At 45.0% G+C, this 15,714-nt stretch overlaps 1 protein-coding gene and 1 long non-coding RNA gene across 3 annotated transcripts in view; one reads left to right on the top strand and one right to left on the bottom strand.

Moving 5' to 3' along the window:
- The window catches only part of slc6a11b (solute carrier family 6 member 11b), a 162,204-nt gene that overhangs the window by 94,734 nt on the left and 51,756 nt on the right, over positions 1–15,714 (top strand). The window lies entirely within an intron of this gene.
- Positions 731–15,714, bottom strand: part of LOC125460225 (uncharacterized) — a 45,436-nt gene continuing 30,452 nt past the window's right edge. Inside the window, exon 4 of the long non-coding RNA XR_009446489.1 lies at positions 731–2,347. This is a non-coding gene — a long non-coding RNA (uncharacterized LOC125460225). The remainder of the gene's footprint in view (positions 2,348–15,714) is intronic.

A 15,714-nucleotide genomic window follows, 5' to 3' on the forward strand; every position in this document is an offset into this window, starting at 1 on the left:
CACGCTCAATTACTACAGTTACTTTACTTTGGATTCTTAATGGAATGAATATTGCTTCTGCCATGCAGTTAGGATAGCTACACTTTGCAGTAGTACTGGCTGTGGAGCAAGAATCCAGAGTATTGGACCCCTAATGTTCAACTCCTTACTCTTGGTCCAACATTAAAGAGTCTATATGAATTAGGAAATTTCTCACATACCAGCTCGCAAAATTTCTCGTTGCAGTGTTCTGTATTTCTTTGTTCCTTGTTAATGCTGAACACACCTTGGTACAAAAGTTCTTGTATTTGGAAGGATGAGAAATAAATCACATTGGCCTTTTTTTGTTTAAGCTACACTCTTATGGAAATTTACATTTGTTATTATGCAGACAGAAATGCTTGAAGGTTTTTTTTGAGGAGCAGCTTGCTGTCTAAAGGTTAGGGCTCATTTTTAAAACCAAAATCAATTGTTTTCAATTGAAAAAAAATGCTGCATCCTTTATAAGTTTATTTCATTTTATAGAGTATACAACAGCGCACACAAGCCATTGATAATAAAGTGTGGAGCTGGATGAACACAGCAGGCCAAGCAGCATCTTAGGAGCACAAAAGCTGACGTTTTGGGCCTAGACCCTTCATCAGAAAAGCTTTTCTGATGAAGGGTTTAGGCCCGAAATGTCAGCTTTCGTGCTCGTGAGATGCTGCTTGGCCTGCTGTGTTCATCCAAGTCCACACTTTGTTATCTCGGATTCTCGAGCATCTGCAGTTCCCATTATCTCTCTCTTACAAGCCATTGTTCTGTTTTAGGTGATCAAGTATTTGTTTCTGAGGCTTTTCATAATTTTGAAGCCGAGGCAGCCCATTTTTTTTTCACTTGTACTTCTTTTCTTGGCTTGCCCACTTTGACATTTTTGTATCTGAAGGGTTTAGAGAGATTTTATTATGGGAAGCTGTCAAGTCTGTCAGCTAATTGATCAATGAACTCTATGAAAACACAGACTATTAATGCAAAATTTGGTTATATACTAGTTAAAGGAACCTAATAGCTGTCATCCAAGTCTCCTTGAATCTTAAGCATATGTTGATCTAATGCAAATAACATGGTACATACAGTAATTGTTCAACATCCCTCACACCTTTATACATGACACAAGTCATGAGTAGCGGAGAGGACATGTGTTGTCTAGAATTTTGTGGTTCAATTGCCATTGTATTAAAAAAGTCTTGCATTGATATAACACCCTTCATGACCTCAGGATGGCCTCGTGCATTACAGTCAATGGAGTATTTTAGAAGTGGAACTACTGTTCTATTGCACAATATCAGGTGCCCCCTTAATTAGTTAATTTTAAAGAACAAATCCACTGTGATGTACTAAGTGGGACATTAGGCAATAAAACACTGACTCATCTAGTACTAAGGTCTGCTGTACCAGGCATTAAACTTAACAATATGCATACAACTTTATATACAGAACTGACACTGACGCACTGACTACTTGTACTTAATCACATATTTTTGAATAGTTCTTATTTACGTACTGGTTCTATGAAGGTTAAACACTTCATCGGAAAGTACAGAACACAGTTAAGTTAAATAATTAAAAATATTGCAAGGATGGTCCATATAGATGGAGTAAACATCAAGAGCCAAACACCTTAATTTCGTGATCTTTAAGTTCTAAAACTAAATTCGTTTATAAATTGTCTGAACATAGAACCAGGAAAACCTAAAGTGGATTTTTATGGCTCCCCGATAATTCTGCCAAACAATGCTTAGTTTAGCCAGAGTCCTGATTGTCCAAGAGCTCAAATTTCATGTGTTCCTCTTCTGATGTAGTTCAGCCTGGCAGTTCATGGTTAATGCTGAGCATACATGCAACCTTGTTTGCAGGCTATATTAATAATAAATTTATTTAGCTATTACTACATCTTCAATTGAAGGGCTATAGCAACTGATGCTCAGGCTTATGTTTTGTACACATATTCAATGACAATTACTGAAAATGGGATGGACGAATGAGACAAGAGCTCAGTGGAATGGCTGCACTATCTGTCCCAAGCCATCTTATTTCACAAGGGCAGGAGATCAGCCAGTTGTCTGCTCCTCTTCATGGCAGTAAAAGAAAAAATAGGATTGGATCTCTTTGGTGGAGCAGCCAGCCTCCCAGTGTGACATTCTGTTCCTTGAGGCCTCGTAAAATCCCAGGCAAGGCTTCAGCTTGATGCCCCCTAAACAGAATGTTGCTGTATTTTATTGTAGTTCATGCCTGTGAGCATGAAAGTCATCTGACCCATGATTGTGTGGTTGGCTAACTGGTTACATGAGGCAGGGAAAGACAGAAGTAAAAAACAAAACTGCAAATCCTGGAAAATAAACAAAGAAAACAGCAAGTTAGTTGGCAAAATGGGCAAGTAAGTTAATGGTCTAGATTTTCCAATGGGCACAAGACCCTATAAATTAACCTCAACATCCAACACCTCCCAATGTCCTTGACAATCTCCCCATAACCTCCACTATTATCTCATGACTTCCAAAACCTTCCATCCGTATCTACGACCATACCTACTTGCCTCCATAATCTCCCAGTGATCTCCTTAATCTCTCTCAATGTTATCTCCCCCTTTACCTCTATGATTTATTCCCCTCAAGGATCTATTCCCTATTCCTTTATGTTAGCACTTCTCAAATCTTTCTTTCCTCCTCCCACCGTCTTCTGATCTCCTGCCCCAGGCTGATGGCACAGGTCATCTTTCTTGTTCACCTGGCTGTTGGATAGCAAACCCAGAAAAAGTATTTCAGCAGGAATTCAGGTTTTCCAAGCCAGAAATCCTCCATGTGTAAAATCATCCTGCTGTCCCCATGGCTCAAATTTAAATGTGAAGATCATTATCTACAGCTGAAAGGTGTGAGTTCCATTATAATAACAAGTGTCTGACATTCATTTCAAGGGATGAATCACCCATCCTGACAACAACACAAGGATTATTCTTATATAAGATAACAAGGCGTGAAGCTGGATGAACACAGCAGGTGTGCTCCTGAGATGCTGCTCGGCCTGCTGTGTTCATCCAGCTTCACACTTTGTTATCTTGGATTCTCCAGCATCTGCAGTTCCCATTATCTCTGATACAGGATTATTCTTATGTTTTGTTTTGGCTGAGTCTGAATTGCATTGAGTTTTGTGGAGGGTTTGTAGCTAGAGAGTTCTCTTGGACTTTTGGGCCCCATCTTAGAAAACGCACCTCATTAATTGCCTATTGCACCCCTAAGGTATCCATCACATCTGATTTCTGCCCTATCTTACTGTGCTCTGTTCCTGGAACAACTCACAATTCATCGGATACCCTGAAGTTCACAAGCACCACTAGTGCCCATGCTTTTTTTAAAAGCCTGTTGTGCATCCTGGCAAAGCACTGCTGGTCCAGAGCCACCCTACATGACTGTTGATGCCTGCCTTGATCAGGGATTCAGGAGGATAGCTGCGCTGCATGGGCAGGGGTCATGAAGGTACTGCTGGATGGGGTGGTGCACAGGAAGTGGATTTCCTCCTCCCTCAGTGACCAGCAGTGCAAGCCATGACACTGGGCCATACCAGCCTGATCCAAAGTTGCCATCTGGGTTGAAGCAGGCTGCAACATCTGGAGGAATGCCCAGCATGTTTGGAAAAAGATTATGTCCTTCTCCACTCACCAGCCCCCCACCTTGAGTAAGTAAGTTCAACCGTCTTATCTCCAGTACGCACACACTCTCTATTTCTGCTATCGCACCTACATCCCACCAAGGGTCATGCTCTCACTATTGCCTCCAACATCTCTACTTGCTCACAGTCCCCCAAACCCTTCCACTGATAACCCTGCATGCCCTCTGTGCCACCCACAGACTCGCCCAATGACATTTTCCCACCAGCACCAACAGTAATAGCCATGCTGCTCACTTTCACCTCCCAAAATGACTGCTTCTGTCTCTTTCTGTGAGGAAAAACAGCTCACAGTTGGGCAGAAGGAGTCAAGACAGGTGACGTGTTGCACTTTATTTAGCTCCACACTTCTTCCACGATCATGATCCTGGATTGGTAGCAGAAGTCGCTCTTGGCATACCCTGTGGGGTTCCCCTGGGCAAAGGCTGTCCCCCTTGATTGGACTGAGGTGTACTGACACCCGTGGCAAATTTCTTGCCATTCTGTCTATGCATTATGTCATTGGGCGGCACGGTGGCTCAGTGGTTAGCACTGCAGCCTCACAGCGCCAGGTACCCGGGTTCAATTCCAGCCTCGGGTAACTGCCTTTGTGGAGTTTGCACATTCTCCCCGTGTCTGGATGGGTTTCCTCCAGGTGCTTCGGTTTCCTCCCACAGTCCAAAGATGTGCAGGCTAGGTGGATTGGCCATGCTAAATTGCCCGTAGTGTTCAGGAGTGTGTGGGTTATTGGGGGATGGATCTCGGTGGGATGCTTCAAGTGGTGGTGTGGACTTGTTGGGCCAAAGGGCCTGTTTCCACACTGTAGGGAATCTAATCGAATCCAGTCTATTCTAAATAGACATGACAAGACAGCAGTATGCAAGCTTTTAGAATTTCTGGTAGAGAGAGCAAAGTGCAAGAAGGAGAAGGTAGTGCAATAGAAGCTAGGAATGCTGTGAGTGTGCGGGTAGGTGGTGAGTAAGTGAGTGAGTGCCATGAGACCAAACCAAGAGCCTGGTGAGAGAGCTTGCTCCAGCCCATGAGCTGGGTGTCCACTGTCTTAGATGCACTGTAGCAATGACAATTTCTGGTGCAGCCCAAAGTGCAATATTGGAATGAAGAATTTACTGTAATTGGATCGGAGATGTGCCATGAGGGTTCTTAGGGACTGGTACAGATTGGAGGCCAATGCCATCGATGTTGGTGGTGGTTTGTGCCCACAGAGCAAGCCCTGAAACATTGATGGCTGGTTTCTAACATAGAGTTGATAGCCAGAGACTATTTCCCAGGGCAGAAATGGCTAGCACGAGGGGTCATAGTTTTAAGCTGGTTGGAGGAAAGTATAGAGGGGATGTCAGAGGCGGGTTCTTTACACAGAGAGTTGTGAGAGCATGGAATGCGTTGCCAGCAGCAGTTGTGGAAGCAAGGTCATTGGGGTCATTTAAGAGACTGCTGGACATGCATATGGTCACAGAAATTTGAGGGTGCATACATGAGGATCAATGGTCGGCACAACATCGTGGGCTGAAGGGCCTGTTCTGTGCTGTACTGTTCTATGAAGGTCACTTGGTGAAAGCAGTCTGCTAAATCTGCCAGGGGCTCACACGTGTGTCATTGTTCTCCCAACACATTGTTTATTTTACCTAGTCTACCTATCACTACCTCATCTCACCTCACTAATGTGCAGGCTCACAAATTTCCAATCACCATGTCGATACCAGAATTCTTGATCTGAATATCTGGGGAGGTATGTGACCATTGTAGCTCACTGCTTGCTCCTCCATACCATCTACCTCGGACACCTGGCCACAACAGCTCGTACTACATTGCATTGGAAGTGAACACATGAATGTCACGTCCACGGATGTTGGCATCTAACACTTGGAGCTTCATTACACATTCCTGGAGCATTTTAAATCTGTTTCGAATACAGTTCTGTAGTTCAATGCTGCACTTTGGAGCACACCAGCACCTTTCATTGCAATGCTGCTGCAAATACACGGTGCCTGCAGGGTCAGGCCCCCAGTTGACGGGCCGCACAAACAGAAATTGCAGGAAAAGCTCAGCAGGTCTGGCAGCATCTGTGAAGGAAAAAAGTCAGAGTTAACATTTCAGGCCCGGTCTTCACTGAGATGTAGGGAATCAATTTACTTTCAAAAACAAGAAGTGAGAAAAGTGAAATATTTCAATGCTAGCTTTGTTGGAGAAAAGGAAATGATATTAACTCTGTACTGGACATTGTTTATGTTACAGTTGAAGTCTTTGTGTCATTCTTGCCAACCCATTTCTGTTAAGCAAAGGCTTAAAATATGGTCTGGTAAAGTGAAGATTTACCAGGAATGATAACCGATAGAAATAGAGTTGTAAAGTCATGGAAATTTACCACATGGAAACAGGCCCATCGGCCCAACTTGTCCATACCACCTAGTTTTCACCATTAATCTAATCCCATTTACCTGTGATTGGTCCATATCCCTCCATACTTAACCCATCCATGTACCTGTCCAAATGTTTCTTCAATGACAAAATTGTAGTCACCTCCACCACTACCTTTGACACTCGTTTCTGACACTCACCACCCTCTGTGTGAAAAATTTGCCCCCTCCGCCCTTTTGTATCTCTCCTCTCTCACCTTAAACCTATGTCCTCTAGTTTTAGATAATAAAGTGTGAAGCTGGATGAACACAGCAGGCCCAGCAGCATCTCAGGAGCACAAAAGCTGACGTTTCGGGCCTAGACCCTTCTCCCCTACCATGGGGAACAGCTGTTGGCTCTTCCCTTATCTGTGCCTACCATTATTTTATAGACCTCTATAAGATCATCCCTCCATCTCCTATGCTGCAGGGAAAAGGATCCCAGCCTATCCATCTTCTTAAACTGGAATTGAGAGGAATATATCGGAAAACCTTGGATTTTGGCAGCTCACAACATGTTCTCAGTTCTGAGTGATCTATCCAGAGGCATGGACTAACTAGCACAGCAAGCTGCTTAGCGGTGTCGATAAGCTAATTAGCTTTTATTAAGTATCCAGTTAGGGATTAATTGACAATGCTACTGGGCTATTCCCAACCGTATGGATGGGAAGCCCCACTGAGACCAATACCCAGATGTTGCATAGCGGCCACCTCCTCTAATCTGACCAGGAAACCAGTGAGGTCCTATTTAATCACCCTGCGCTGAGTGCCGGGGGCCAGAACTGCAGGTCATGCTGCTGAAGGTCTCTGTCTCCAGAATGGTGATCCAACAGCAGTGGCTCTATTTAATTTCTGCATTTTCCTAAATCTTCCGAGGGTGCCTCTAAATAGGGCTCTGGGAGGGGTCTTCTTCATTGGCCATCTCTGGGATGTACCACCACAGCCAGTTCCAGGTTTCTGGCTAGAAATTGAGCCTGATGTCGATGCCCAAAGATCTCAATGAAGTCAAGTGCTAGCAAGGAGGCATCGGCACATTGTTACAATGAAGTTGGAATGCTTGAAGAAATGGTCTTCACTTAGAGTTTTTAGAACAGAGAAAGGCACAATTTAAAGTGTGCTTCCAAAATCTCTCATTTACTGTGTTGTTTCAGGAATGCTGCTGTAGTTATAAAAGAATGTCCATGGAAATTATACCCTGAAGGATTCAGTACAAATAATGATTGAAACAAACTCTCTATAATTCAAAAAGAAAACTGACTTAAAGCAGATAGTTCCTGTTAAAGATAAAACATAGAGTAGTGGAGAAACTTAGCAGGTTTGGCAGCATTTGTAGAGAGAAAAACAGAGTCCATTTTGGGCCCATTGACCCTCCATGAGAACTCTAGTCCTAATTAAAGACCTAGCATTTGCATCCAAACAATCCACACATGACAGCTTTAATTTAATTGATTTTAACCTCATTCAAAGCGCTGCATTTTAACCACACAGGCATTACACATTGTAAAATAGGGAAAGTCTCATCAACTCAAAGGGAATTATGCAGATTGTACCTTTATTTATATTCAAGTCTTGACATTCTTGACCCTCAGGACCAGGATCTTCCTGGAAAACCTGACCTTACGCTTAACCAAGATGGAATCAAGGAAAATTCAGTAATAGGAAAATGAGATCGGGCACACTTTCCAAAGACTGTTCTGTTTCTCAAGTTCTGAGGACAGTTCTGCAGCAAATTTGAATAAATTACAGGCAAATGGATAATCCTATGCAGATTGACATGTCACACTTGTGACTGGGATATCAAAATATCTAGTGAGAGAGCCACAGCTAATCTTTTATAGGGGAATTAGAGAGGAGGCAAAAGTAGAGACATTGATCAAAATGATACCTTTGCAAACATCTGTTCAGTCCTCTGTCACATTCATTATTTGCACTGAAAGATCTCAGTGTGCATTTTCTACAGTCATTGTCTTATCATAACCTTCACACAGTGGTACCTTTGATGGTGGGGGATTGGAGGTTTTAGTGTTTCCATAAGAGTTCAGGTAAAAGCTTAGCAGGTGTTTCTGACCCAGTCAAGGCAGTAACTCTGGTCTCGTTCATTTGTCTATAAATGTGGAAGGACTAGTATCAAAAGGAAGATGAAAATAGAACAATTTAGAGTAGATTTCTTGTAAAATCCTTCAGATGTAGCAAAAAAGTTGAGAAGTCCTGGACAGCACCAGTATAAATATTGTGCATAATACTTTCTTGATTGTATGGACTTTCAACATTACATTAAAGTGTTCTCTTACAAATTTAGATGGCAGATATGTGGCAGTAAATATGTGCTATAGTTGCCTGTGCAGTTGAGGCATTTTTCAATGGGGTCTGCAGAGTTGGATCCAGAAATTTGTTTTTATCTCCATCCCAATATTTTATCTCCTCTCGAATATGCAGAGACTTTATACAATTGACATTGCAGGTGGCTCCCATATAACTGTTCTCGGTGCGTCTCCACTGTTCCTGATGCCAAACGCCTTTATCAGATACTGAGTGATGTTGAGTGTGGATACCTTTTAATGAGGCACTCCTGGGGACCCCAGAAGCAACCCCAACAGGACTTATTTTCTGAGCTTCCCAGAGGGTGACCATCGTACCTGCTACTGGGTAACAACAGCAGTAACTAAATAAGGCTATTTATTCAACATTAATTACCCAATCCAAGGCCTCAGTTAGTGATAAGGCAGGAAAGACAGATGAGGGATGTGGATTCACTGACTGGGACCCCAACATTCCACTCAAATAAATACCTGCTCGGCCACTGAACCCACCCGAAAAAACAGTAAAATTTTCCTGAAAAGGCAGTCTCCTTCTCCACCTATCTTCAGAGACTTACAGAATGAATACAACTTCTAAGCAGCTTCTTTGAGAAGCCCATGCTTCAAGGCCTCTAATGCACCTATTTTAAGAAGGACACTAGCAAGCCATAAGGAGTCTCTTGTTCATGGTTCAGGATTTTCATGCATTCTTTTCATTTATTCAGATTGTGAGCATCATTGTCCAGGCCAGCATTCATCATCCATCCCTAACTATTGTTGTAAAAATGGTGGTAGCTGCCAACTTGAATGGCTGCAATCCTTTCAGTTTAGTTCACTCACAGTGCTGTTAGGAAGAGAATTCCAGGAAATTGATCCAGCAACAGAAAAGGAATGGTGAGACAGTTCGATGTCAGCATAGTATGTGCTTTGGAGGAGCATATGCCAGTTGTGATGTTCTCATGTACCTGCTGCTGTTGTATTTCTAGATGGTAGTGGTTGTGGGTTTGGAAAGTGCTGTCTGTTGGTGAATTTCTGCAGTGCTTCTTGTAGATGGTGCATACTGCTGCTACTGTGTGTCACTGGTGGAGGGAATGAATGTTGAAGGTGGTGGACGCAGTGCAAGTGGGCTGCTTTGTCCTGGATCGTCTAAAGCATCTTGAGTACTGTTGGAGCTCCACTTTTATCTCATTCATTTGTGGGATCTGGGTGTTGCTGGCTGGGCCAGCATTCATTGCCTATCCCTAGTTGCCCTTGAGAAGGTGGTGATGAGCTGCCAGACAACTGGAGAGTATTTGACCGAATGTATGCCTTTTAGATGGTAGACATGTTCTGGAGGGTCAGGAGGAGAACTACTTGCAGAATCCTGGCCTGACTTGGTTTCACTACCACTGTATTTATATGCTGTTCAAGTTTAGTTTCTCATCAACAGTAATCCCCAGGATGCTGCTAGTAGGGAATTCATTGCTCATAATGCTATTGAATGTCAAGCTGAAATGGTTAGATTTTCTGTTGCTGGAGATGTAGCATATAGCATTGCCTATGTAGCATGCCCTCCAGACTAGGCCATCATGGTGCAGCCCAGAACTTACTCTGTATGAACATGGATTTCTTCAGTGTCTGAGACATTACAAATGATGCTGACCATTGTGCAATTGTCAGTGAACATCCCCACTTCTGACCTTGTGATCAAGGATGAAGCAACTGAAGATAATTGGACCTGGGACACGACCTCAAAGAACTCCTGTAGTAATGTCCTGTGGCTGAAATGAATAGTCTCCATCAACCAGCCCAGCCTCCTTTGTGCCAAGCATGACTCCAAACAGTGGACAGTTTTGCCCTTGATTGTCACTGACGCGTGTTTTACTGGGGCTCATTGATCCTACACTTGGTCAAACAATACAGTAAAGTCAAGGGCAGACAACTCTCATCTCACCTCTAGAGTTCAAATCTTTTATCCATTTTTGGACCAAGGCAATAATGAAAGCAGCAGCTGAGGGGCCCTGGTAGAACCCAAACTAACCTTCTGTTAGTGGGTTATTGGTGTGAAATTTTTGCTTTATAGCAGCATTGATGACCCCTGCCATCACTTTGAGAATAGATTGATGATAGGGTGGCGATTTCTCAGGTTGAATTTGTTCTGCTTCAAGTGGAAATATTCAGGACAAACAAGACCATTAGACAGAGAAGCAGAAGTGAGCCATTCAGCATGACATGCATCTCATAATCGGCAACAACAGAACTAATCAGAAATGGAGCCTCACTCTCAAAGAAAAATATAGTTTACTAATTACTTATTGGTGATGTAACGAGGGAAAATCAGTGGCAATGGTGTACAGTACAAAAGCAGTTGTTCCTTTGTTTTCTCTGACAGATTTCCTGCTTTTAATTTTTAATAGAACAAAGAGAGTCGTATTCACCCATTTATTTCAAATTATATATGTGTATGTTGAAAAAAATACATCCATTAATATCTTGAAGATTGTTAAGAGAAAAGGGAAGGGCATGAGGAAGATTTTCAGTTATAAACATACGAAGGGAGATTGGGCAGGGAGCACTCTGGAAAATTGGGTGATTTCTATGAGGAGAATGTAGTCCTCCCTTCACTGTTGATCCTAATGTGCTTTATACTGATCATGCTTTATGTTCAAACACAGATTTCTCTCCTACACCACCATCATTTTAGTAACAACCCTAAATAAATGTCAACCTTGCTCAGATAGACGCAGTATATTCACCTCTTAGAAGTAGGTTGTGTTTACTAGCCCCACACCACTTTTGAGCAAGCACTCGCATCTTGTGCCATGGCCCTGTTTATCCTGACATGTGGAGGTGAAAAATTCTATACAAGCTACCTAGCAGTTTATCCCTTTTGCTGTTTGTGATACTTTGCTGTACTTTGAAGCCAATTTGTTTCACAAACAGGCTTCACTGTGTGCTTGTATAACAGCGTTAAGTGTTCCCCAAGACTAATTCATTGGCTGTGAAATTCTTCGACATTCCTGAGAATGCAATAAATGATGTTATCGTTTGCTCTTTTCTGTGACTGTGCTGCCTCAGAAGCAAAAGGCTGCATTTATCCTATGAACTCAATTGAAAAAAGTAAGGAATTAAGTAATTAATTAGGCAATTTAATATCTTAAAATGGCTGACCAGTGTTTTGAGGTGTATGCACATAATTAATTATTTTGTGTAAAAATTCCTCAGAGTGCAGTTTCGAGAAAATTAGATCATAATCTGTTCACAGCCAGTGGACAGAAATGCACTCTTCTTGCTATGTTTGTAAGAACAAAAAACAAATAGTGGAATTAACAAGAAACTTCTAAAATGATTGCTAGTATGACAAATATAACCTGAGAGTGGTGTCACTTATCTGTAATTATCAAGCTTTGGCTGCATAAGGACTCAGGGTTAATAAAAGGGGTCATCTTACTTGAAACAATAATATGGAATAACAATATATTTTCAGTTTTGCAGCAGAATAGTTCTTGTGTTTATCTTTTTGTCAACTGAAGGATAATATTGACAATATTCATGAGAAACTCCATGCATGCAGGATAATATTTTGGTGTTACTGAAGCATTGTTGTTTGTGGTTCGAATACATTTTAAAATTTTGGCTGTTCGTGAGCTCATTAACCTCACAATTTTCACTTTGGTGAGTAGAGAATCACGAAAACCTTGAATTAATTTCCAGATAAGTAACCTTTTTGCAAGCAGCACTGCACTGGGCATGCTCAGGGAAAGTACCTGCCCTTTATATTTTGAAGCTAGTGTTTATGCATAATAACAAAGGTGCTTTTTAGAGTCTGGTTATTGGATGCTGTGGTATGTTCCATCCTCTCCAGCTAAATGACAGCTTTTACCAGCCAATTCACACTCCACAAAGGCCCAAGACAGGTTTTCTGCTTCAATCCAGAAATGGTAGCTAATGTTGGGACTGCAACCAGATGTGAACATTGAGGAGCCAGATGCAAGGGGTACCGGGGATTGGGGGAATTTCCCTTGCTGACTGGCACCCTATCCACCAAGCATGCCACCATGTCTTGACCCATCTGGTTATGTCCAATCCTGGCATTCTAAACTCACACTTACCTTAGTGATAATGGGAACTGCAGATGCTGGAGAATCCAAGATAGCAAAGTGTGGAGCTGGATGAACACATCAGGCCCAGCAGCATCTCAGGAGCACGCAAGCTGATGTTTCGGGCCTAGACCCTTCATCAGAGAGGGGGATGGGGAGAGGAAACTAGAATAAATAGGGAGAGAGGGGGAGGCGGACCGAAGATGGAGAGAAAACAAGATAGTTGGAGAGGAGAGTATAGGTGAGGAGGTAAGGAGGGGATAGGTCAGTCCAGGGAAGACAGACAGGTCAAGGAGGCGAGATGAGGTGGTAGGTAGGAAATGGAGGTGCGGCCTGAGTTGGGAGGAAGGGATAGGTGAGAGGAAGAACAGGTTAGGGAAGCGGAGACAGGCTGGGCTGGTTTTGGGATGCAGTGGGGGGAGGGGTTGAGCTGGGCTGGTTTTGGGATTCAGTGGGGAAGGGGATATTTTGAAGCTTGTGAAGTCCACATGGATACCACTGGGCTGCAGGGTTCCCAAGTGGAATATGAGTTGCTGTTCTTGCAATCTTTGGGTCGCATCATTGTGGCACTGCAGGAGGCCCATGACGGACATATCGTCTTAGGAATGGGAGGGGGAGTTAAAATGGCTCGCGATTGGGAGCTGCAGTTGTTTGTTGCGAACCGAGCGGAGGTGTTCCGCAAAGCGGTCCCCACGCCTCCGCTTGGTTTCCCCAATGTAGAGGAAGCCACATCGGGTACAATGGATACAATATACCACATTGGCAGATGTTCAGGTGAACATCTGCTTAATATGGAAGAAGGTTTGGGGGCAAGTGTAGCACTTCCTGTGGTTTCAGGGGAAGGTGCCGGGTGTGGTGGGGTTGGAGGAGAGCGTGGAGCGGACAAGGGAGTCACGGAGAGAGTGGTCTCTCCGGAAGGCAGACAAGGGTGGGGATGGAAAAATGGCTTGGGTGGTGGGGTCGGATTGTAGATGGCGTAAGTATCGGAGGATGATGCGTTGTATCCGGAGGTTGGTGGGGTGGTATGTGAGAACGAGGGGGATCCTCTGTGGGCGGTTGTGGCGGGGGTGGGGTGTGAGGCATGTGTTGCGGGAAATGCGGGAGACGCGGTCAAGGGCGTTCTCGACCACTGTGGGGGGAAAGTTGCGGTCCTGGAAGAACGTGGACATCTGGGATATGCGGGAGAGGAATGCCTCATCCTGGGAGCAGATGCGGCGGAGGCGGAGAAATTGGGAATAGGGGATGAAATTTTTGCAGGAGGGTGGGTGGGAGGAAGTGTATTCTAGGTAGCTGTGGGAGTCAGTGAGCTTGAAATGGACATCAGTTTCTAGCTGGTTACCTGACATGGAGACTGAGAGGTCCAGGAAGGTCAGGGATGTGTTGGAGATGGCCCAGGTGAACTTGAGGTTGTGGTGGAAGGTGTTGGTGAAGTGGATGAACTGTTCGTGCTCCTCTGGGGAGCAAGAGGTGGCGCCAATACAGTCATTATGTAACGGAGGAAGAGGTGGGGTTTGGGGAGAGGTTGGAGTGGGTGAGAGGGGTGGAGAGGTTGAGGCGGTTGATGTCTCGACGGCAGTTGGAGATGAAGAGGTCAAGGGAGGGTAGGAGGCCTGGGGGTGGTGTCCAGGAAGAAGACTTGTGTTGGAGGTGGGTGAAGGGGTCAGTGGAGGGAGGGTTAGGCTCCCGGTTAAAGAAGTAAGCGTGGAGGCGAAGGCAGCGGAAAAACTGCTCGATGTCCAAACGTGACTGGTATTCGTTGATGTGTGGGTGGAGGGGAACGTGGATCAGTCCGTCTTCCGCACCTACACAGGCCCCAAAACCCATTTCTTCCTCCATTACATGATGACTGTATTGGCACAACCTCTTGTTCCCCAGAGGAGCACGAACAGTTCATCCACTTCACCATCACCTTCCACCCCAACCTCAAGTTCACCTGAGCCATCTCCAACACATCCCTGACCTTCCTGGACCTCTCAGTCTCCATCTCAGGTAACCAGCTAGAAACTGATGTCCATTTCAAGCTCACTGACTCCCACAGCTACCTAGAATACACCTCCTCCCACCCACCCTCCTGCAAAAATTCCATCCCCTATTCCCAATTCCTCCGCCTCCGCCGCATCTGCTCCCAGGATGAGGCATTCCACTCTGCACATCCCAGATGTCCATGTTCTTCCAGGACCGCAAATTTCCCCCCACAGTGGTCGAGAACGCCCTTGACCGCGTCTCCTGCATTTCCCGCAACACATCCCTCACACCCCACCCCCACCACAACCGTCCACAGAGGATCCCCCTCGTTCTCACATACCACCCCACCAACCTCCGGATACAACGCATCATCCTCCGACACTTCCGCCATCTACAATCCGACCCCACCACCCAAGCCATTTTTCCATTCCCACCCTTGTCTGCCTTCCGGAGAGACCACTCACTCTGTGACTCCCTTGTCCGCTCCACACTCCCCTCCAACCCCACTACACCCAGCACCTTCCCCTGCAACCGCAGGAAGCGCTACACTTGCCCCCACACCTCCTCCCTCACCCCTATCCCAGGCCCCCAGATGACCTTCCATATCAAGCAGAGGTTCACCTGCACATCTGCCAATGTGGTATATTGTATCCATTGTACCCGATGTGGCCTCCTCTACGTTGGGGAAACCAAGTGGAGGCTTGGGGACCGCTTTGCAGAACACCTCCGCTCGGTTCGCAACAAACAACTACACCTCCCAGTCACGAACCATTTTAACTCCCCCTCCCATTCCTCAGACGACATGTCCATCATGGGCCTCCTGCAGTGCCACAATGATGCCACCCGAAGGTTGTAGGAACAGCAACTCATATTCCGCTTGGGAACCCTGCAGCCCAATGGTATCCATGTGGACTTCACAAGCTTCATAATCTCCCCTTCCCCTACTCCATCCCAAAATCAGCCCAGTACTTCCCCTTCCCCCACTGCATCACAAAACCAGCCCAGCTCAACCCCTCCCCCCACTGCATCCCAAAACCAGCCCAGCCTGTCTCCGCTTCCCTAACCTGATCTTCCTCTCACCCATCCCTTCCTCCCACCTCAGGCCGCACCTCCATTTCCTACCTACCACCTCATCTCGCCTCCTTGACCTGTCCATCTTCCCTGGATTGACCTATCCCCTCCCTACCTCCCCACCTGTACTCTCCTCTCCAGCTATCTTCTCCTCTATCCATCTTCGGTCTGCCTCCCCCTCTCTCCCTATTTATTCTAGTTCCCTCTCCCCATCTCCCTCTCTGATGA

This window comes from Stegostoma tigrinum, chromosome 11 (assembly GCF_030684315.1).
Source record: "Stegostoma tigrinum isolate sSteTig4 chromosome 11, sSteTig4.hap1, whole genome shotgun sequence".
Lineage (NCBI taxonomy): Eukaryota > Metazoa > Chordata > Chondrichthyes > Orectolobiformes > Stegostomatidae > Stegostoma > Stegostoma tigrinum.